We start from the raw sequence: 24652 nt of genomic DNA, 5'->3' as shown, positions 1-24652 counted from the left end.
ATATATATATATATACTCTCAGAGGGGGAAAATGAAATCTAGTGTCAATCAGGAAGCATCCCTTTCGCCCTTAACCACAAAAATAGTAAAACTCTGCAGTATACGTCCACGCCGGACAAGCTTTCACAATCAGTATCCCAAAAAATTGTTCTACAAGAAAAAAATCCACATTTTTTCGAAACCAACGAGTGGGGATATTTAAGAAACAATTACCTGTGGTTCACGAAACAAAGCCCCAAGCTTTGAACCAGAGATTTTCCGATGACGATGGTGGAATGCCCGTGCCCATTCACAAGCTAACCTAAGATGGAGGCAGAGCAAATGGGTTTCGATCGTATGCTCTCGGGAACGATGGGTCTGCAGCGAACAGCGGAAGGCCAAACCAAAAAACCCCAACTTGTGAGCGGATTAAATGGTTCGGGTGGGTGGATTTGCAGGTAGGCGAAAATGGCGTTGAAGGAAAATGAAAATCGGCTTGGGTACTGTGGGTGTCGGGACGGTGAAGGAGAAAAATAGAAGAGGCCAGAGGGGGGAAAATAAAACTTCCTAATTTTCGCGCGCGGGCTTGTTGCGAAGTAGGGACCCGCCGGGACATTAATTTTTTAATTGCAGTGACGTAAATCGTTGCTTTTAGAAAAATAATCGGCGCAAATATTGAAAATAGGCTCACGCGTGAGGTTAATTAAAAAAAAAGGCCGGCGATCATGTAATCGCTACTTGTAATCATTATTTCCAGCAGTGTAACTAGCAGCAGTTCAAAAATCGCTGATTTAAGCCTATTTTCTTGTAGTGAGCGGGAGGTGGTGGGGAATTGTAGTAGTAGTAAGGTGGTGGTGATGGGGATGGCGGTGGTGGAGACTTGTAAACATAAGGAGGAGGAGGTGAAGGTGATGGAGGAGGTGGGGACTTGCAAACGTAGGGAGGAGGGGGTGATCATGGAGATGGAGGAGGTGGTGACGGTGATGGAGGTGGTGGCGACTTGTAGACATATGGAGGAGGAGGTGAGGGAGATGGTGGCCGTGGTGACTTGTAAATATAAGGAGGAGGGGATGGTGAGGGTGGTAGCGGTGATTTATAGATATATGGAGGAGGAGGTGATGGAGATGGAGGAGGGGGTGACTTGTAGACGTAGGGAGGAAGTGGTGATGGAGATGGAGGAGGCGGTGACTTGTAAATATAAGGAGGAGGAGGTGGTGGGGATTTGTAGATGTATGGGGGAGGAGGTGATTTGTACATATAAGGAGGTGGAGGGTATGGTGAGGGTGGTGGGGGTGATTTATAGATATAAGGAGGAGGAGGTGATGGTGATGGAGGTGGTGTTGATTTGTAAATATATGGAGGAGGAGGTGAGGGAGATGGTGGAGGGGGTGACTTATAAATATAAGGAGGTGGAGGGGATGGTGAGGGTGGTGGTGGTGACTTATAGATATATGGAGGAGGAGGTGAGGGAGATGGTGGAGGGGGTGACTTGTAAATATCAGGAGGTGGAGGGGATGGTGAGGGTGGTGGTGGTGGTGGTGATTTATAGATATATGGAGGGGGAGGTGATGGAGATGGAGGAGGTGGTGACTTGTAGATGTAGGGAGGAGGTGGTGATGGAGATGGATGAGGAGGTGACTTATAAATATGAGGAGGAGGAGGTGATGGTGATGGAGGTGGTGGTGACTTGTAGACGTATGGAGGGGGAGGTGAGGGAGATGGTGGAGGCGGTGACTTATAAATATAAGGAGGTGGAGGAGATGGTGAGGGTGGTGGCACCTCTGCTCTGATCTCTCACCACAGTGAAGATAGATTTAATTTTCAGCAAATGCATGACTTCATTTTATAGTAGAAGTCATGGGGACAAAACACCCACATTTCTTGACCAAGATGAGGCTTCTTTCGGTGCAGCAAATTTTGGTCAATATTTACTGCCAAAGACTTTCGGTAGATGGGTGGGTAGCTGTAAGATCAAATGACAATTCACACTTGGGGATTTCCAACACTAAATTAGTGGCCAGTATGAACACTGCCACTGCATAAACTAGACAAGGCCAAAAACTGGCCATTTTTGAGTAAACACTAAACAAGAAACTCTCACAGTTGTGTTTTATGGCTTGAAGATCTGAACTACTTTTGAATGAAGAGTACTGAGCTGAGGCTCCCACTTTATATAGCCAACCCTTCAATAAGCAGAGCATGTTTTTTAGTACAAGATGAAGTTTTCAACCTTGAACTAACCAATAATACAAGTTGAAGATTTCATTTCTTTAATAGAAATACAAGAATAATGGGATCCCAGTAATACCTTGAAACGGTCTAGATTATCTGTGCAGGCACCAATATTGATAATGATTAAAAAGAATACATTTATGTAAAGACTTGACTCCATCTACAACCCTAAATGTGAAAATGGGTTCATGTTTGATCTTCGTTAATTTCTGGGGAAACTTTCCACCGTCATTTAGTCTTTGGCTTGTGTTGAAATTAATGAAATTACCTAATACGCGTTGTGGATTTTGAGTTTCTAGGCTGGCCATATGTACTGGCATCGACAATACACTTGTTTTTTATTTTTATTTTTTTGTTTTTGGGTTTTATAAGCATCAGCATCAGATCGTCGGTGGAACTGGAACATTTCCAATTTGTAAGGCAGAACAGGTCCTACACGCGTACCTTATTTTTCCAGATTTGCCATTCATTTCTTCAGAAAAAGTGAAAAATAAATAAATAAGCTACATATCACTTTCAATTGCCTGGCTCATGCATGTTATTAAATTAAGTCTATGTAACAGTAATACTATTTGAATAATCATGGTTGGTCAGCTTCTTGAAGCTTAAGTTATAGCCTAAAAACTTCTGAATTAGTAATACCAAGTTTTGCTATGCTTGTGATTATACCGATATAAATAAAAAATCACCTTACTAATATTAAGCCTCAGGATCGAAAAATGCAAGATTAATTAGTAATTTTTTTATTTTATTTTTTATATAAAGGTGGGGGTTTCGAATCTAGATTGTCTATTTAAAAAATTGGATCATATATCATTAGACCATAGACTTTGGTCATTAGTATTTCTATTATCACACTTTGTAACATTATCATTTCATTATTTTTATGTTGTATTAAATAATTTGTCTATAATTACAATATAATAAATAATCTTAAATTATTAAATACGATATGATAAAATAAACGGTTGATAGCCAGCAATGTAAAAAATAAAACCCTCCCCGATTTTTATTATTGGAGGGATCGAGGGTCAAGAAGAGCTGCCATTAATAAAAGTCTTCAGTTAATTTAAAAGCTATTTGTTGAGGAAAGAAGTGCACGTTTAGGTACATGAAGCTTTGAAATTCGTGTACAGAAATTAATTAATAATTACATCATGATATCACTTGTGCTTTCAATATTGAAAATGCCAGTTCTCCTAGGATGGATATCAAGATAATTTTATTTATTTATTTAGTGATTAAATAAATATTTTATTAATGATGTTGTAAGTTTTTAAAAATATTTTAAAATAAAAAAACTTAATAAAAAAAAAAAGACCAAGTAACTTATCGGGACCCATCTCTAACAACACCCTTGATGGGTGTAGCACAACTCTTCAATATTTTTTCTTCTATTTAATTTCTCATTATTTTTATAAATAATAATAATAATAAACCCATGTTGTAGCTCAGTACATGATTTTGATAATTCTATGAGTCGTTGAGATGATATAATCTGTAAATAGTAGTAAAATAGTTTATGAATAGTAGTAAAATGATTTGAGTTAATATATTTTATGGAGTTTTGGAAAAGGAAAAAGAAAAAGTTGAATAAAAATATTATGAAGTTAAAAAATTATGAGAATATTATAATTTGAAAAAGTTAAATTATTTTTTATATTTTGTTTGAAAATTTAGAAAAGTTGTAATAATTAGATAATAATTAAATAAAAAATTTAAAATATAAAATTAAAAAATATTTGTATTTATAGTGTTTAATTGAATAATGAAATGAGATAAAATAAATTAGAAAAACTTTGCTATCCAAACCAGGTTTTAACCTTTTATAGGGTTACTAAGAAAAACAAATCCAGCATGTTGCCAAAATTGTATTTTTGTGCGGAATATTCCAAGTCAAAGGTGAAGTTCGGATGTCGTTTTGAGTTGCCGCAAGCTTAGATTGTGTTTGGATAGTGAAGCGAGTTGAGAAGAGTTGCGAATAGATATTAGTTTGAATCCAAACCAGCCCTACGTGGGTTTGTGGGTCCTATTGATATGAGTTTGAGGTGTTTGGATGTATGAAATATGTTGAGTTGTTGACTTTTGAATAGAAAGTTGAAAAGTGTGCGAGTAACATCAATGATTAGTTTTAGTAGTAATGACGGTGAAATAATGATTTTATTTATATGTTATACTAATAAACACAATTATTTTGAGAAATGATTGCCAACATCTTTTTTTTTTTTTTTTTTTTTCTTTTATAGAAAAACCAAAATTTATTGAATATAAGACTATTACAGACATTTGTCAAGCCAAATAGTTTGAGAAAGAAATTCTAGAATACAATCTTCCCATATCTCAACATTCTCAACATTCCATGTATTTCAGGCAAGCATATGTGCTATCGAGTTACCTTCTCTAAAAGAGCAAGATGCAAAACAAGTCTTCAATCTCATAACTTCAGCAAAGAGAGCCCCAAATTTAGAATCCAACATATCATTTTTCTATAACTAACCAACAAGCAGAAGGCAATCAGATTCTACAATCAAGTTTTTGATTTCTATACCAACACATAGTTACTTACCTCGAAAAACAGCCAAGAGTTCAATAGTTCCTAGATTATCCACTTAATTTTCAGCCTCACTTGCTGCAGTAATCATTTCACCCTTATCATCCCTTAGAATGACCCCAACCCCAGCCTTCTTAAGGTCACAAAACATGGCCCCATCAATATTAAGCTTTAAGAACTTAGTTGGGGGTGGACACTACCTTAGATGCTTCTACAATTGTATGTGAGTCTGACCTTCACAGATTTGAACCTTCTCAAGATGCTTAAAGCATGTTCAACAACCTTATTTGTAGGCAACACTGTCTTCTCAAAATCCATTTTGTTCCTTCTATACCAAAAGCTCCAAGTCAGAGAGCACAAGATAGCCAAATTGTCATAATCCTTTATCTGACACAACTGAAGAACTAAATCAAACAACGTAGCAGTTGTAGTAATAGCTAAACTAGGAACAAACTACTTCCAAGACTCTTGGAGTAGAATGCAATTGAACACTGCATGGTTTAAATCCTCAACTAGATAATCACAGAAACTATATTTACCTTCAGAAATCACCTTTTTCTTTAGAAGATTTTCTTTAGTTGGGAGGCTATCTTTACAAGCTTGCCAAACAAAAATTTTGATCTTATTTGACACTGGCAGTTTCCACACAGTCTTCCATACTACCTTCTGTCCACCCATCTCAAAAGCCTATACTTCAGCACCGCTCAGTTGCTCAAAAATAAATCGATAGTAGCTTTTAACTGAAAACTGGCCATTTATTTTGTGCTCCCAAATCCATTTATTAGCTGTATTCTTTGGCCCTATCATCAACTTACAAATATATGTGACCACATTTGGATTGAAGAGAGATCTAAGCATCTCTATGTTCCACTATCTATGAGTTCCATCAATCAAAATCTCTACCAGGTCCTTGCTATTTACCTCAATAACTGCATAACCTTCCTGAACCAAAGGGTTATGTTCAGGTATCCACTTCTCAATCCACAATTGTGCTATTTTCCCATCCCCTATCTTCCATCTACACCCCTCTTTCAACCACCTATTAGCTTCCCATATGCCTCTCTAAGTTTAAGAAGGACAATGACCCAACCCTGCCTCAAAGAAACATGATCTTGAGAAATACCTGACCTTAAACAGTTTATGAAGCAAAGAACTTTCTTCTTGTAGTAACTTTCAACCTTGCTTTGCAAGAAGAGTAAGATTGAAGGTCCTAAGATCCTTAAAGTCCATACCCCCTTGTGATTTCCTCTGACACAAACTACTCCAACTCATCCATTGAATCCTCATTTCCTCATGCTTTTGGTCCCACCAGAATTTTGCCATAAGTCCCTTTAAATTAGAACAAAAGCCACTAGGCAAGAAAAAGCAACTCATTGCATAAATATTTATTGAAAGAGCAACAACTTTCAATAGTACTTCCTTCCCCCCTTATGAAAGCAATTTCTCTTTCCAACATTGAAGTTTCTACCAAACTCTCTGTTTTATGGATTGAAAAGCCCCTGTTTTTGACCTACCAACTATTAGAGGTAGGCCAAGATATTTCTCATACTGCTGAAACTCCCCATTGCCCCACAACAGACCAATTTCTTCCCTCCTCTCCCTCTCAACATTACTGCTGAACATCATGGCAATTTTTTCCTAACTAATTTTTTGACTAGACACACTCTTATAGGAGTCTAAAAGAGCTTGTAACCTTTTGCTTTCCTCCACCTCAGCCTTACAAACAATCAAACTATCGTCTGCAAAGAGTAGATGATTAATATTTGGGATTCCTCTACAAATCTTAATACCTGAAATTTGCTTCCTCATACAAGCATCTCTCAATAAAGCAATCAACCCCTCACTACATAGAAGAAAAAGATAAGGGGACAATGGATCCCTTTGTCTCAATCCCCTACTTGCTTTACTCATATCCAATTTAATAGACATATATCCATTTTTCCTTTTCCTTTTACGCTTTAGAAAATATGAATAAATTCAAAAGCAATAAGCATATTATCAGTAATTAAACGCCTAGGGACAAATGCACTCCGACTCTCCTCAATTATAGAGGGTAAAATAGCTTTCAATCTATTAGCTATAACCTTTGTAATTAATTTATAGACCACATTACATAAAGAAATGGACCTATAATCAGCAACAAACTCAGGAACTAGGAATAAGAGTAAGATTCATATGATTAATAGAAGTGGGAAAAACACTTGAGTTAAGGGCTTGAAGTACTGCACCAGTGACTGAGTGGTCCACCTAATGCCAATATTTCTAGTAAAATAAAGGTGACATCCCATATGGACCAAGAGCTTTTTGAGGATGCATCTGTGCCAATGCAATAGAAACTTCAGCTTCAGTATAAACCTTGCAGAGGTCTTCATTCATTGATCCTGTTACTTTGTTAGCTAGTGGTCTAAAAAAATCAAGAGAACCCATGGGATTGGAGCTTTTGAAAAGGTCATCAAAATAACCAATGATAATCTGATCTCTCTGCTCACCAGTATGCCAATTGCCATTTCCATCCTTTATCCTCACCAACCTATTCTTTTTACGCATCTGAGAAGCCTTCATATGAAAATATTTTGAGTTTGAGTCACCCTCTTTTAACTACATTACTTTGGATCTCTGCTTCCACATTATGGGGAGGTTGGGGGTAGAGATGAAAATTTTGAGTTTGAGATGAAAGTTTAAAATATTATTTTTAGTATTATTATTGTTTTGGGATTTGAAAAAGTTGTATTGTGATTTGAAAAAATTGAATTATTTATTATATTTTATGTGAGGATTTGGGAAAGTTGTAATAATGAAATGAGAATTTTGAATTTGGGATGAGAATTCTCATCTACCAAACCTGCCCTAACTCATCTCCTTCTAGCCACTTTTGGACCTAATCACGAGTCCTATTATTAGCCTCCATATCATTTCCCAAATGATCACAATCATGCAACAAAGCCAAATTCTATTTTGCCAAAGTCAATTGTTTTTTGACATTCCCAAAAGAGTTTTTATTCCAAGAGCTTGACTGAACCCAACTTTCCTTTTTCAACCCCATCACATCATCCATACTATTGCCTACACCACCCCTCCTCCAATTGGTTTTAATAATGTCTTCAGAAACCTTTTCCCCAACCCATGTTAATTCAAACTTGAACTGTCTTTTAGGCTTAACAAAACCCTCCTCACCATTAGTAAGAATCCAAATTGGAACACGATCTAAGTATGTAACCAAACCATGTATAGCAGAGGCAAAAGGAAACCTATTCCACCATTGTAAATTCACTAGGGCCCTATCCTACCTCTCATGAACACATTGCCCTCCTCCCTTACGATTACTCCATGTGAACTTCTGACATCTATACCCCAAGTCCTTCAACTCATTGTCATTACAAACATTTCAAAAGGCTGTAAGCTACCCCTCTGGTCTAGGATTCCCCCCCCCCCCCCCCCCAATTTCTCATGATGATGCAACACCTCATTAAAGTCATCAGTCACTAACCAAGACTCTCCATTCTTTCACAATCTTTTCAACAACTCCCAGGTCTATTCTCTTAAGGCCACTTTAGGGTACCCATAGACTCCAGTAATAAACCACAAACCATCCTCAGAATCAAACTCAACAGTAGCATCTATGTGATAGTGAGAATAATTTAAACAGAAAGTTTAACATCCCTCCCCAAAAGCAGATTGAACATCCCTCCCCAAAAGCAAATCAATCTCAGCCTTACGACCACGACGATCCATAGCTAAACAATTTGAAAAACCCAAACAAAACTTACATAACTCAAATTCATGCACTTTCAATCTTGTCTCTTGTAAAAACAAGATATCAGGGTCTTCCCTCTTGACTAAATCACAGAGGGTTCAAATACCTCATGGGTTTCCAAGTCTACGGACATGCCCTATGGCTGGGTGGGGGGGTGTCCAACTGGAGTCCCCTCTATCATGCTTTCTTTAATGCAGCATGACCCTCTGGGTGAAGTAATTAATGTAATGTGATCTCCTTATGAGCGCATTTAATGCGGCGTGATCCTTTAGTGCTGCTTTAGAGTCCAGTCCCGTCGATTTGGCATGCTTCCTTCCCCTTTCGTGGGTGTTGTCTTTCACGCTCCCTGAGTAGCGTCCCATCTCCCGACCCAAAACCCCATACCTGACTTATATGGGTCGTGGGCGTTCCAACTTAGTGCGAATCTGGTGATTGCAAGTGTTGGGTGTTCTAACTCAGTGTGAAGATGTCTGTAAGAAGTGGATGTCATGCGTATTCTAGCTTTGAGCATGGTTGGTTTATAATGGAGGCTGAGATAAGGGAGGCATATCACAGGGGCATGTGTTAACAATGCTGAGATTTTGAATCTCCATCAGATAGCTACTCTTATGCAGGCTTGTGGTAGAGGAAACGTTAAAACCAACCCACATACAGACCATGGAGCAAGTAGCCTTGAGGAGGCTCACGAGGACATAGTGGCGAGAGATTTGCCTTGATGAGAGAAGGGATAGAGAGGAGAAGGTGTAAGAATTGTAGAGAGAGAGAGAGAGAGAGGTCAGGGTACGAAGGGAGACATCTACCGAGAGGCTATGGACATTTTTGCTGTGTAGGGATTGCTTTGGAGAAGAAATTAGAGACAAGGTGTGGGATAATTTTTTGGGGAAGATGGGCTATGAAGGGTGCCGAGAGAGAGGGAGAGAGAAGAAGGGTTGCTAGGAGAAGGCACTTTACTCAAGAGCATCAATGGCTTCGTTTCACAAGCCGAGCCCTCAACAAAAACAATTTTGCCATCTAGTAGAGCATAATCTGATCTGATTTATCAGGTTTCTCTAAGCCGCCATCCTTCGAGGTCCACTCATTGCCGCCAATTGCCGCCCTGTTCAACCTCACAGCTAGGCTGTCGATTAATTCTAATGCCAATAAAGGTCAATCTCTCTCTTAATTCTTTGTGTATTGATGTTATTGTCTTCTCTGAAATCTCTTTCCCTCTCTCCCTTGGTAAATCTCTGGCCTATTGCTGCCTCTTCTATGTGTGTGTGTGTATCCCTAGTTCTCGAGCTTGATCTTTTCTTTGCATGATCATATCATTGTCTTTGTTCAACCAATCATATACATAATTTTATATTTGTGTCCCATTAATTTGGTTTTGATCCCTTGTGAATCCAACTCTTATAACTCCTGCTAGAGGATTCATCACTTATAAATTTAGAATGTTATGCGCTTACACATTTGATTTGAAGAGTGACTCCTTCAAAGTGCTCACACTATTTCCTATAGGATATCTTCATGGAAATTATCTATTTCCTACGAATGAGGTGTTTGTCAAAAAAAGGTAAATCAGTGTCATGCAAAAAATATTTCCCATAGGATGTTTTCATGGAAATTAACTATTTCCTACGGAAACCTCAGCAGGAAAAGTTTAGCCAAGAGCTTTACTGAGGATGCAACTTGGTTACAAAAGAACGTTTTTACCACCAAATGTTCTAGTGGATTATACTAATACCCACCAAATGCTCTTGCAGGAATTGATCCTATTACCATGGGCAGTAACCAAATTAAACGTGCTTTTGCGGCGAGCTTAGTATGCTCTTGCCGTGGAATGGATGCGGGAAAACTTATATATTTCCCACGAATAGATCTTTCGTGAAATATAATACTTTTGTAGCAAATTATATCCGACGAGCCATCCATAGAGAATATTTGTGGAAATAGCATTTTTCCACATAAAATATGCTTTTTACCACCAACCTCATTCTTGGGAAAACACAATACCAAACTCTTTATTTGATAGATATTTTTTAAGTTTGAAGGATTGCTAAAGAAAGAATAATCATTTTAACGATTTTATGGAATACTCCTTTTCTTAATTCCTAGACTTTCCTTATTATACTCATTCTTTGAGATTTTGCTTTATTAATATATTATTTTCTTAAAAAATTATGGAATGCATTTATAAAAAAAATTAGTATAACATCTTAATGAGATTAAATTCTTTCAATTCACATTAATAATTAAAATTAGTAATTGAGGTTAAAAAGGTCAGAGGCCTATACACAAATTAGAACTAATATAAAATAGAAAATATTGAAGACTATTGAAAATTCAGAAGAATTACATGGGGGAAAGGGGGGAGCTATTGAACAATTAGAAAAAATTCAAGCAAGTTTAAGAAAGGTGGAAATGGAAGAAATCCATTTTGAGTGAATAACTCAACTTATAGCGCTTTGAAACAACTTAAAATTCAAGACAAGAAATCAATCATTTTTAACAACAAATAGTGAGTAATAGAGTTCGACAATAAGTTTTCCAACCAACTTTATAAGGAGTTGTAGGAATTCTAAATAGTTCTTCAAACAATAAGTTAGGTTTTTGTTCCATCAATACTATTATTGAGACATTTGTCATACAAAAAGAAAGAACACATTCGTTCTTCTACTCTAAGCAATATTAATATAGCTTTTAAAAAAAAATATATAATTAAGAAATGTGACGCCCTTAAACCCTTCTTGGGATTTGATAGAGATCATAGCGCTGAGATATGCAACAATGGTTACACACTCCTACGTTTATGACAATTAAATGTATGAACCCAACATATTACTAGCTAGCAATATACTATAATCGTAATGGAAAGGTAATGTAAAACTTGTACCAAAAAAAATATATCCCAATTTGCATATTATATTGTCACCACAAAATATCTACAATACAAGCCATATTATATTGTCACCATAAAGTGCTCACATAACAATCCATACATCTTAACTTAAGCATTGTCAACTATTTATAAAACATACACAATCACGTCTCCACATAATGCACCACTCCAACTGGCTACTCTAATCCAATTTATCAAAATATATTTGCTCCTCTTCTTGAAATAATCGCTTATTTAGCTCTAGAACAAAATCTATAGTTTCGAGAACTTGATCGTAGTGGGATTACCGATGTGAGATTATATAAATTTCAGTAAGTTAGTCCTAGAACTGATGCTCATGATAAACATTCATTGACGTACAAATGTTAACGCGGATAATATGTAAATGAATGCACATGTCAATGTACCCCTATGAGAATTAACTTTCCTCTTTATTTGAAATCTCATTACCTATAAACCTCATGTTTTATCTGTCCGAATGTCATACCAACTCAAGAAACTCAAGACTTCGTGAAACGTCTCTCATCTTAAAAGTTCTCTATCCTCCACTAGTCGATAGGCAACTAACTAGACCAGTTGGACCCGAGACATTTAAACCCTCTAATTCTCAGTTGCGTTCACTTGGCTAGAGACATTTATACCTTTTGAATCCAAGCAAATTCACTAGACTAAAGAGATTTATACTGTGTATCCCACTGTGCTCACCATACACGAGACATTTATACTCTTAAATTCTGACGCGTCTACTCGACCAGTGATCATGACATTCATCCCCTCTAAGTTTGAGTGCACAATTTTTCGTAATTAACGGAAAAATTTCCACACCACTCATACACATGAGAATTTCATAAATAATTTCATACTCTATGAAATGATGTAATGCTTACGATAAACAATAAATTTAATGGCAAGATGATCTAATCTTATCAGGATTACTCAAAGAGTTAATAATCAGTCATTCACAGAATGAGCTCAAAGGTAACTTACAACATTCGTTAATGCGATTTCTCAATATGAGCTCTTCATCTGCGTAATGTAATCAAGAGTTAGAGATGTCTAAAGAATAAATGAGCTAAGTAAATAATTGTCACAAAAAAAAAAAAAAACTATTCTTCTTCTTCGAAATGCTCGCCTTTTTTATTTCAACCCTTAAAACTCTCTTTATTATTACATAAAACTCCAAGCCTTCTAAATCTCATGCATGTTTAAGCCAATTAGATTAAACCCTCATACCAAGCATTCTATTCACTTTAGAAACTTTAATTTCTAATGTGTAATCCATAAGGTAAACTCATATCACTTGACCCACAAGCATGAAATCTTTCATAAAGTCCTAAACAGAGAAGTTTGTAGAACATTAACCATGAAAGCTTACAAAAGTTATGAAGGCAGGGGTTCACCCAAAATACATTTCCCTTATTGTTTGGTTTAACCAACATCGCCTACAAATTAGAGGCTTCAGAATAGATCAGGTTTTTAGTGAGGGGGAGGTGGGGGAATTACCAAAAAAAAATTAGGGGGCCAAATACTAACTTTTATCTAGCCTAACTTATAAAAAAACCTTTCAAAATTTAATTTTTATCCAATTTTGAAAAGTTTTTTTTTTTTTGGGGGGGGTGGAGGGGGGGCGCGGGGGGCCTTCTAGTAGTTCTGCCCTTGTACTCATCTTATATCCATCACTTGTACTCAACGATTAATAACTCAAGATATACATTACAATGCGACACAAAAAGAAGTCCATTCTAAGATAATCTCTGGACAGTACCTCGTACATGCTCTGGAAACCAAAACAAGGTCCCTTTGCAAATCACCAGTGCTTGACAATTGTGTGATACTACTATCATTACTTTAAAAGTAACAATCATGAGTATAAAACATCATTCCTGGTTTCAATCTTCAAGAAAGCACAGGCTGTAATGAACTAAACTTCAAATATGACTAAAGTTCCTCTCTTACCTAGCAACATAAATCAAAACTAGAAAAGAGTTGTTGAAACTTACCGTACGAGGTCCTAACAAAGTGTAGCAGAGAGCTTGACAGCTTGATATTGGAAGTCTAACAAAGTGTAGCAGCCCACTCTCCTAACATAATTAAAAAAAAAAAAAAATATGGGGAAACTAGTGTGCTACTACTTTGACTTAAAAAAATATTTTCTTTTATTCTACAAGAAGCGTCAGGTACAAAGATTTCTTATAATAAATAAAATCTTTCAAAATACTAAAATTATAAAAGAGAATACGTGGAAGCACTTATTAAAACTTCTCAAACTTGCACTCTAAAAGTCATAACTTAAGAGCTCTGTGCAAATAATCTTAGCCTTTGTCACACCTCCTTGGGTCAAGTCCCACCCTATAACTCCATCCTCATAAAGATGCTCATTTGGAGTATTTTAAAAGATAAAATTAAATTAAAATGAGTTAAAGACACAGTAAGAAATCATCATAATGTAAACATAATAAACGTAAGGTTTTTCATGCTTGAGAGAATTAAAATATGACTACTCATACATATACTATGACATGCACGACTTTCTCTTATCATAAATGATCTTGCTTATTTGAATTATTTGACTGATCTGACTGGCCAACACACATGCTCATAAAGATGCTTACAGCTTGTTGCAAAGTTGTGTACCGGTCCCACATCCTATGCCCACAAGGAGAAACCTTGATATAATAGTAATATATTGTGGTGGATAATGCTTGAGTTCATGGCTTGCACAACCATCCTGACTATAATAGTACCGTGCATCTGAATGACAATCTTATTAATTAGATTTTTATCTTACACGTACTCTTGATCTTATGAAAACTTTTATATTTTATGTAACATGACATGCATGACATACATAACTATCAAATGTGGAATTAAACACGATCATCCCGATTGAAATGCTTATCTGTGAACAAGGATAGTACCCAACACTTCCCTCCCCACAAGTTCAAGTCCTCCAACTTTCCCACATCCACCACCACTTCACCATTTTCAAGATCGATCAACAACAGGTGCTTATACAGCTCCTATAAATCACTATCCATCTACCAGCAACCGTCACCAGACAAAAACAAAAAGACTGCATCCAGGTAGTAAAAAGCACCTCCACTTTTGCAGTACAAGTCTTTGTTCTTATGAGCCTGCAGTCACAAAAAAGAGGTCGGTGGAGGGTGGCCCTATGGTGGCCCGCGAAGCCTTTGATGTCTAAGTCAGCAATAAGTCTCGAGATAATACTAGACCAATGGAATTTCAGCATAGGATGATTCATCCCCCCTTTTTACCTGATGCCCAAGGGGCTTTTTATACCCTGCCCAGAAGCCCAAACGGCCATGCCCTATGACTGGGTGGAGGGTTGTCCACCTAGAGTCCCATTTGCCATGCTTTCTTTAATGTAGTGTGACCCTCTAGATGAAGTAATTAATGTAGCATGATCTCCTGATGAGTGCATTTAATGCAAAGTGATCCATTAGTGCTGCTTTAGAGTCTAGTCCCATCAATTTGGCATGCTTCCTTTCCCTTTTGTGGGTGTAGTCCTCCATGCTTCCTGAGTAATGTCCCATCTCCTGACTAAGAACCCCATGCTTGACTTATACGGGTCATGGGCATTCCAACTTAGTGTGAATATGGTGATTGCAAGTGTTGGGTGTTCCAACTCGGTGTGAAGGCATGTGTAAGAAGTGGATGTCTTGTGTATTCTAGCTTTGGGCATGGAGGCTGAGATAAGGGAGGCATATCATAGGGGTACAGGTTGACAAGGCTGAGATTTCAAATCTTCGTCAAATTGCTACCCTTTCGCAGGCTTGTGGTAGAGGAATTGTTAAAGCTGATCCACATACAGACCATGGAGAAAGCAGACTTAAGGAGGCTCGCGGGGATATAGTGGCAAGAGATTCTCCTTGATGGGAGAAGGGATAGAGAGGAGAAGGTGTAGGAATTATAGACAAAGAGACATACAGAGAGAGAGAGAGAGAGAGAGAGAGAGAGAGAGAGGTCAGGGTATGAAGGGGGACAGCTATCGAGAGGCTATGGACATTTTCACTGTGTAGGGATTCTTTTGGAGAAGAAAGTAGAGACAAGGTGTGGGATAATTTTTTGGGGAAGATGGGCTACAAAGGGTGCCGACAGAGAGGGATAGAGAAGAAGGGTTGCTAGGAGAAGGAACTTTACTCAAGAATGTCTGTAACATGTCATTTCATGTGAATAGTGATGAAAATCACATGGTTTGTGACTTAGTAGTGTCTATGAGATGTCCTTACCATGTTTGGATGCTCAACTATTCTCACCCGTATGAACTCATCTCATATGAGCTAAGATATTCTGACTCCCCAAACCCCTCCTAAGTTGGTTCCAACACTAAAAGGGCATGACTATGGAAAGTTCTCCAAATTAATTACATTATCATTTTCTAACGTCAAAATGTAGATTTGGATCTCTTTTAAGATTTTTGTCCAAACTTTAAAGTCTAGGTTTAAAATGAGAAAGAAAAATATATAAAATAAATCTTCAATCATTTATCAAGTATTTAATATTATTAAATAAACTAATTCGAACGGTCATCATTTATAAATGGCATATGTCTCACTTTATGTGTCTATATCTTTTTTATGTGCCTATATCTTTTTTAACTCTAGAATTCGGACAAGAATTGTAAAAGATCTAAATAGGATAATGGCATAGTATGCATGTAACATTAACCATGTTAGTGCGTTTAATATTTTACATCCAGAACAATTGAAGCTAACACAGTTTCTCATAGTTTATAAAAAATAGTAATGTGCAGTCTGGGCCCCTTTAATATTAGTGTGTGCCATGCATGAATGATGTCTATTTTCATTCATCAATTTTATGGTTTGGATTGAACGGCGGTATTATTTATGATTTTGATTAATGAAAAAATGCAATGTGTCAATTTTAAATAGTACCAGTAATGGGACATTTAATGCTCCCCATAAATTTGAAATTCACCCCTTGTTCCTTGGACTCTATATATATTAGGAAATTATATAAACAAAAGAGAATATCCTATAAGTGGTCGATCGATCTATTAATGGGTTGACAATAGCCTCCAATATGAGTATGCCACATAGCCACCCATTAGATGCCAGTTGGCACCGCATCGCACCGAAACCCCCTAGATCTCTCCTTCACCTCATCTCTCTCTCACCCCTCGATCCCTCCCTGACTCCCTGATCACCCTCGTCTCTCTCTCACCCTCTTGAAAAATCCTAGATCCCTCCCTCACCCTTATCTCTCTCTCTCACCCCCTTGAAAGTTGAGAGAGAGAGAGAGAGAGAGAGAGAGAGAGAGAGATTGAAACTTAGGGAGAGAGTGAGTTTTTCATGATGTTTCCATGCTCGAAAGCTTCACGTGTACCGGTTTGGTGTTAGGTGATGGTGTTTGGGCATGGCTGGGGTTCCGCATCATCAATGGGTAAGGAAATTCCTTGAGGGTGTCGCCATTAGGGGCTACTGTTCGTCGTGCTTTGTTGCTACAATGCTCTATTTTATTGGGGCTAAAACAGGGGCATTCAACTCTTTTTGTGTTTGCATGCAGGGTTGAACGTGGGGTAGCAATTGTAATGAAAGGGAGTGAAGGTGGAGGTTTGAGGAGATGCAATGGTTTGCTACTAGTCCGAGTAATAGGGGCAAATTGAAGGGTGTATGTGGTCGTGCGTGGTCTAGGGGAAAGAAATCGTGAAGGCTGAACGGCTTGGGAGGAATTGCCATGCATGGTGGGGTCCCTTGGAGGGCTTGCTGGTGATTTCCTACAAGGTTGTTCAAGGCTTTGACAATGGCAGATTGGGTTGGAATGGAGGGGAGGTCGCAGTACAATACAACATAGTCTGCTCGTGGGGGTGGTGTCGGACTACGTGGTGGTTACGTGTTAATACTGATTATATGTTTTTTTTATATATGACATGAGGGATTTGAATCTAATTCTCCTGTTTAGATATTAGACCTTATGTCATCTACAGCAAATGACCTTGGCAATACTGATTATATGTTTAGTATCTTGAAATATATTTATAACAATGTTGCATCATTTATATAGCAAAATTATTTTTCATAATTATTAGTTAATACGTATTACTTTGGTTCTCAAATGAGTTTTTGAATTTGCTATTGTACAGTGTAGAAATACTTGGAGAACACAAAATTTACTTTTCTTAAATATTCTAGTTGTCATTTGGTCAACACTCTAATTACGAAAATAATAACCTGCAGGTTTTTACCTTTTAATTAAAAGAAGAAATCAATACATAATTGACAAATAATACTGAAAAAATCAATATCCAATTTTGAGAAGTTTTTCTATTTGTAAACTTGTTGTGTCAGCATAACTTTTATTGTGAAACCATTATAATTATATAACAAAAACTAATGCAATATCTTTTTATCATTGTACGGCTCTTTTCAATAGGGGAAAGGATGCATCTAGATTTAAGCTATCGATTGTTTTTTATTTAATTGTTAAGAAAGTGTTTTTAAATAAGTTTGTGCTTCTTTTTTTTTTTAAATATTTAAAAGAGTTTAAAAAATACTTAAAAATATGAAATAAAATAAATAAAAAATTTTGCACTTCTCGATAGAAATCCTCAGACCCACTCTTGGTTGCCCTAGTGGGCCTCTTGCGAAGTGCTTAAATAAAACATTTGCAAATAGATTTTTTTCTCAAGCAGCTCACAAAACTAGTTTAGACATAAACGAGATCAGTATAAATTGTGACTTATCTCTCATATATTTAAGAGGCAGAAAAAAAACTATTAGTTTGATTAATGGCCAGATTACACATGAAAGAGTTGAGATCAAAGTGAATTAAAATGTAATCTAGAGCAAAAGATGTAAGGCCTTTCGAAGAATATTGTTTTTTTTTTTTGTTTTCTTAATCATCAAAAGATACCTCTCATTCTTTCATAATAATATTGTGCAAAAATGCAGCTGTTTACAATCTGTCACCACCATCTCATTGCTATAGATTATTACATGGCATTTCCCAAGTGATTATGCTTACAATCCCTGAAGGTTCCTCTTCAATCTAGCACTATTCACCATCCATTCTCGAAGCTCTCTTGGCAAGTTCATGAGCCACATTATTGCCTTATCTGTGTATGAACTTCACAAACCAGTCAGATTTATGTAATAACCTGCATCGCATATCATAAAAAAACTGCTCCATCCATGCACATGTATCTCCATTTTCTGTTACCCCTTTAATCACTCTTTCAGCATCTCCGTCAAACTCTCACTATAAGAAATTGCTCCATTTCCAGCGGGTCAAGTCGCCGAAAAAAATACATAATTTAGCCGCTATTAGTCATTACCCGCTATTTCTAGTCGCCACCAAATAGCCGCTATTAAAGAGCCAAGTAAAAGTTTTTCCGGCTACTTTGAGAGTTGCCAGAAATACCAATTATTTCCAGCAATAATAATAGCCGCAAATGAATAAAATTTTGTCGCAATAATTTTTGCCCATATCCATCATCCATTGCCAAAAATAATTTCCGACTATATTTTTTAGCTAGAAATATCTATTTGCGGCTACATGTTCAAAGACGAAAATAGATACTGGCTAGTTGTAAGTCGCCAATTTCTTTTTTGGCTATATATTTTCACCGAATATACGTATTTGCTGCTACGTTTGTAGCCGGAAATAGTGCTGGCTTGTTGTATTTGACAATTTTATTTTTCGACTACATATTTGTCGTCGGAAATAAGTATTTGCATCTACTTTTTTAGCCGAAAATAGTTGCAGGCATTGTTGGCTAGCCAAATTTAAAGGTAATAAAACTTAAAGGTACTTGCTTGTTAATAAACAAAGCAAGTTAATAAACCAAAAAATACTATATTTGGAGAAATTCAGTTTTTGCTTGAAACATCATTCATATAACCTCAAAGTACATATTTGAAACTTAACCACTGCACTACCATTGTTTTAAGTTTTACATAAAACCATCCAACATAATCACAATGAAATATAAATTTACAAGTGAAAGTTTTTCTATATGGGTTTAGCTAGCTTTTCCATCAATCTTTGACAGCTTCTGAAATGTTTTTGCTCTATTTCTTGATATTTTGGTTCAATCCTGTGAGAAACAAGAATAAAAAATAGGTCATGAGGTTTTAGAGATGTTATCAAACACAAGCTACCTAGCATGCACAACCAACCAGATAGAATGAAAAATGCAATAAATCTTGAGGCCAGCTATCGTCAGTAAGAATTACATCATATGCAGCCCTGGAAAATAGAGAAAAATACAAAACTACTTGTAGCTGAAGAAGATCATATGAAGACAACAAGACAATTCAAGAGGTTCACAAAACAATTTCAATTTGATTCTACCAGTTAACACAAAACTAATAACCTATTATAAGTTATCAAGACTCAAAGTGGAGGGATATGAATTAAAAAAAACCATGCAAGAATGAAGGGTGGTAACCCGCTGACTCCATTCTTCTTGGGTAATTCAAACCAAACCCATTACTCATATATAAAGGAGTATTCCACCCAACCCTCCCAATTTTGACCACAACGACCATATATTTAACTTTCTATAAGTCCATAGAAACAGAAAGGGCATGCAGAAAATCAACCTTCAAATCACAACTAGCAGGAGGAAGTAAAAATAAGGCTCCCATACCTCATAAGAGGAACCCTTGGCCCCTATTCCCTAGTCTCCAAGGCTAGGGAACCGACATATCACTTTTTTTGTTTGTTTGTTTAATTTTTTTTTTAAACTTCCAGTATGGTTCCCTGCATTATCGTTATTTTAACTTTCCATTAACGTAATATCCCATTGCCCAACCATCTCTCCATCAAATTGTACAATTCTCGGGGAATTTCATCACTATGATGTACCATTGCCTTACAATAAACTACAATTCCATCCCTTGACAACCATTCTCAAACCAACCAATTAAGACAGGCTACAATACGATCATCAAACACTAACTTTAAAAGATCCTTAATTTTTGTTACTTTACTGCATCTCACTAAGATGTCAAGGTGGCAAAACTGGGAATTTGAACTAAAACAATTGTTGTAAAAAATGGAGTTGGGGAACAGAAGAGAGAACTGCCAAGAGAATAAAAGATGAAGTGAAAATGAAAGATATTATTGCATTGTATATGATTCCTACACGAGAGAGATATTTATATACAACACTTGAGCTTAAATCCTTTGTCTGAGAAAGTCACCTGCCGTTCTGTGGTGTTGTCGATCCTCTTTATCTGAATTTTCTTTCTCGTCATTTTCCTGGAAAGGGATAAGCCAACCATACACAAGTCTTTTTCACTCACAGGGATCGAATCATATAGAGTGAGTCAATAAACTGATTTTAACTACTTGATCACATTTAGGAAAGGGATAAGGGGTGTCTCTCATGTGGTTGATATAGAGAAAACCAAACCAGTGATTTGAAAAAAGAAAGGGAAATCTGTCATTTATTGAAAGCCATTAGATGAGGCATCAATATCACTGATATTACCAATCAAATAAATTCTGATTGGTTAAAAAAATAAGTATGTCACAGTAACATATGAAAGAATTTTCCCTTTCCTCTCAATTATAAAAGGAAAAAAATGTGTGATGTATCAAGCTTAACAAGGTCATTTTTCATGGGATTACATATTATTAAAATATGATATTTTTTTCTCTTTTTAAAATTACACTAATATGTAGTCCTCCATTTAAAATTGTAAATAGAATTTCTTTTTTAGGGATATGTGTATAGAAATATGATGATATATGTGATAGAGTCTTAGGCTTCATTCACAACCCAACCCAACCCACCATAATTCTGATCTGCTTCCTTTCTTTGGGTAAATACTTATCCTATTTTATAAATTCCATTGTTCACTTTGATGTAGAATTGAGAAAATATACTAGTTAATGCTGGTTACAGCTTCCAACTTAGACAATCACCATGTATAAAACAGCAATATGCTCGAGTCATTGTGTATTTGGAATGGGCAGAGACAGACCTATCGCTCTTGAATCAATCAATTTTCTTGATTCTTGTTTCCCCAACTCCTGCACTTTATTTTTATTTTTTAAAAGAAGGTTGGCTATTGAATACCAACATTCCTAGGCAAGACCAACATTTATAGATTATATCAATTTTTATTCTCAATAAAGTACTTAATAACTCAGAGGATTTGAGCAAGCACCACAATCACATCTATTGCAGATGCAGATGTAGGTGTAGATTGTAGATGCAGATTACAAGTGCAATGCAGATGCAGATTACAAGTGCAATGCAGATGCAGATTACAAGTGCAATGCAGATGCAGATTGCAGATGCAGGTGCAGATTGCAGGTGCAGATGCAGGTGTAGATTGCAGGTGCAGGTGCAGATTACAGATGAAGGTGCAAGTGCAGATTGCAGATGCAGATGCAGATTGTCTATTGCAGATGCAGGTGCAGATTGCCTATTGTAGATGCAGATTCCATGCAAGGAAGAATATGTATAGAATTTTAAACCCAAGAAACAAGAATGAACAGAAGTCCTATACAATTTTGACATTTTCTTTCTACTCTCTAGTAGATGTATACTTTACAACATGTAAATCAACAAGCAGGAGTAAATTGCTCTACCAAAAAGATATCAATCAGTTGAATGCAAGAAATATTCTCTATTGTCCCAAACAGTTTATCAATATTCTCCCAAATAATTTATTTTCCATTTTATTTTCCTTCTATTGTCCCAAACAATTGAATGCAAGAAATATTCTCTTCAAAACATCATTAGTGTCCAAAAATTGGCTCACGTGCAGCCATGCACTTGCAACTCAAACAAAACTGTCACAGGCATGCTATTAACAAACCATAGTTGCTAAGTAAAGATTGCAAGAACAATAAAAACTGAGAAAAATAAGTCCATCAAAAATGTCCCAGGCAACACCAAGATGAGCAAAAAATAATTAACCTGGTGCATTTTCACAAACACAAAATGAACAAACTCGTTCTGCACCAGCTGAAGACCACCAACAGCTGAAAATAAAACTAATGTTCAAAAATAGCCTTCACAATCCAGTAATTACCCCAAAACAGTTCATAAAATACTCTTACAGTTCATTTTCTAGTACAAAATAATATGCTGAGAATTATACAACAGTCCATAAATTTAGTTGTTATCCAGTATCTCAGCATCAAAATGTAGTATCTGAACAGAATATTGCAGTTTCATAAAGTGGGACAGCACCTCAACACCACCCAATATAGATTGTTGCATAGAGTTACTCAACATTGCAGTAAAAAAAAAAAAAAAAAAAAAAAAAAAAAAAACAGATTCAGCAAAAGACAGAGATTCAGCAAAGCAGAGATTCAGCAAACAACAGAGAGACACAACAATATAGAAAACAATGCAAAAAAGCAATATGAATTGCTTTAACCATCTATCATTAAGCAAGAGGCATGAGGGCTACTGAACCATCTATAAATTAAAGGATGCAGACAGGGATGATCATTTCAAACATAAAGCTCTCATAGGCTTGTACAAATAACATGATATGATACATGCATATACAAACAACTTTTGAGAGGGCAAAGGTTCTGGAAATTATAGCCAACCACCCCCAACTAGACCAAATCAAAGTTCAAACAGTTAAATCAATGGTTTGCCTTTTCTATTTTCAATTTTTTTCTTTTTTTGAGCTACTCAAGAAAATATATTGTTGCTTTGATTTAAAGAACCATTCAAAGTTAGATAGAATTTTTTGTTATATGTTAACACAAGTTCAATACCAATACTATTATACTTCCAAACATAAAGTACTCTTTTTACTTCCAAAGTCGATATTAACACAAGTTCAATACCAATACTATTATACTAAGGGAACTACTGTTTTTAACATTTATCGAATTGTTTTGATAGTAACATTTATAATAACAGCAATCTTTGCAAATTGCAGAGAATACCACTGCAAAAACTTCACAATAAGATATTATATCCAGAGGAAGGGAAGTTGAACTTTTGTCTAGCCCTTCATAGACGGTAGAAAGTACGGGACTACGAACTTCTGGATTTCCCCAACCATAACTTACCCCACCCTTCAATTATCTTATTCATAAACAGGAAAATGTCGTCTCAAAATTCTTCGACTTCAAGAATGCAGAGACGCATACAGAACTCCACACATGCAAAGCCCTCAAGAATGACATACATTCATATAAAAAAACTGTACATATGCACAGATACATCAGCATGGGAACAAGCTATTTAGTAACAGTTACTGATAATATTAGCATAGTATGGGCATGTATAATGATTCTCATATACCAACAATGCCATTTCTCTCTCAGTCCAGACCAACCAAGAAACAATAGTGAATAGTTTTCTCTCTCTCTCTCTCTCTCTCTCTCTCTCTCTCTCTCTCTGCTTATCATTCATAAAACTCATACAGACAAAAATTAGACAAACAACAGAAGATAAACCATTTACCAATACGATGCTAGTGTTGCGGCCTGTGCTATGTCACCTCCAGTAGCACTAGAAAATGCCACAATAAGTCTGACTTATTCATGCTCCTCTCTTCGCCACCCTAGTTTCTAAGTATAGAAAATTATCATAATCAGCACAAGTAGAAAAATAAATAAGATAAAAATAAAATCTTGCTATTTTCTCTATTGAGATCTTGAACCTGGTGTGTAAATAGAAAGATCAGGCCACCCATTGCTGTCAGTCCAGCAGTTTGAATCACCACTTTACAGACCTAAATAACTCTCCGAATTGTTATCACTCTGCACATCCATTCCTAGGTTTTGAACTGAACCTGTTTCCAACACATGACTCGAATTCAAATTCTCTGCAAACTCACCCATTTGCAACATTTTCATACCCGACCCATCCGGATTCAGACCCTCCAGTAGACTGGAAAACTCACTGGCGAGAAGACGGCGGTGAGAAGAAGGCGGTGAGAAGGCGGCGCTATCAATGCCCAGAAACCACCGTGTTATCGCTGGAGACAGAGAGAGAGCGAGAAAGAAAGAAAGAGAGGGAAAATCTAAACCGCGTGCAAAAATGAGACGCGGGAGTATAAGTGAATAAAACTATTGAGGCGACCTAAAAGTCGCCTTAATAACACAAAAAACTTATAACAGCGAAAAAACTGTTATGACAATTTAGAACAACCAACCAGATTATTTGCGGCTATATTTTTTCTGGCGGTAAAAAATAGATGGAAATATATGCTTTTTGTGGCTCTCTTTTACAATTGACAGAAACATTTCACCGGAGTTTAAAAATTGGCTTTTTGCAATTATAAAT

The 24652-nt window shown here is 36.4% G+C and overlaps 2 long non-coding RNA genes and 1 pseudogene across 3 annotated transcripts; 1 reads left to right on the top strand and 2 right to left on the bottom strand.

Moving 5' to 3' along the window:
* Positions 1-744: 744 nt before the first annotated feature.
* On the bottom strand, positions 745-5440 carry LOC122291159 (annotated as a pseudogene).
* Positions 5441-16504: 11064 nt separating this feature from the next.
* Positions 16505-17444, top strand: LOC122293028. The gene is made up of 2 exons (XR_006237095.1): positions 16505-16818; positions 16942-17444. It is a non-coding gene; the product is annotated as an uncharacterized LOC122293028 (long non-coding RNA).
* A 1692-nt stretch (positions 17445-19136) lies between these two features.
* Positions 19137-24382, bottom strand: LOC122291483. Of its 2 annotated transcripts, XR_006236644.1 has the most exons (4): positions 24027-24382; positions 23828-23934; positions 20583-20640; positions 19137-19471 (listed from the first exon to the last, which is right to left on the bottom strand). It is a non-coding gene; the product is annotated as an uncharacterized LOC122291483 (long non-coding RNA). The 2 variants fall into 2 exon arrangements; XR_006236643.1 differs by having other exon boundaries at positions 20583-23934.
* Between the last annotated feature and the right edge of the window lie 270 nt (positions 24383-24652).

This window comes from Carya illinoinensis, chromosome 13, assembly GCF_018687715.1.
Source record: "Carya illinoinensis cultivar Pawnee chromosome 13, C.illinoinensisPawnee_v1, whole genome shotgun sequence".
NCBI classification, from domain to species: Eukaryota; Viridiplantae; Streptophyta; class Magnoliopsida; order Fagales; family Juglandaceae; genus Carya; species Carya illinoinensis.
Note: the sequence above shows the minus strand (reverse complement) of the source record. Positions and strands in the feature narration are given on the sequence as shown.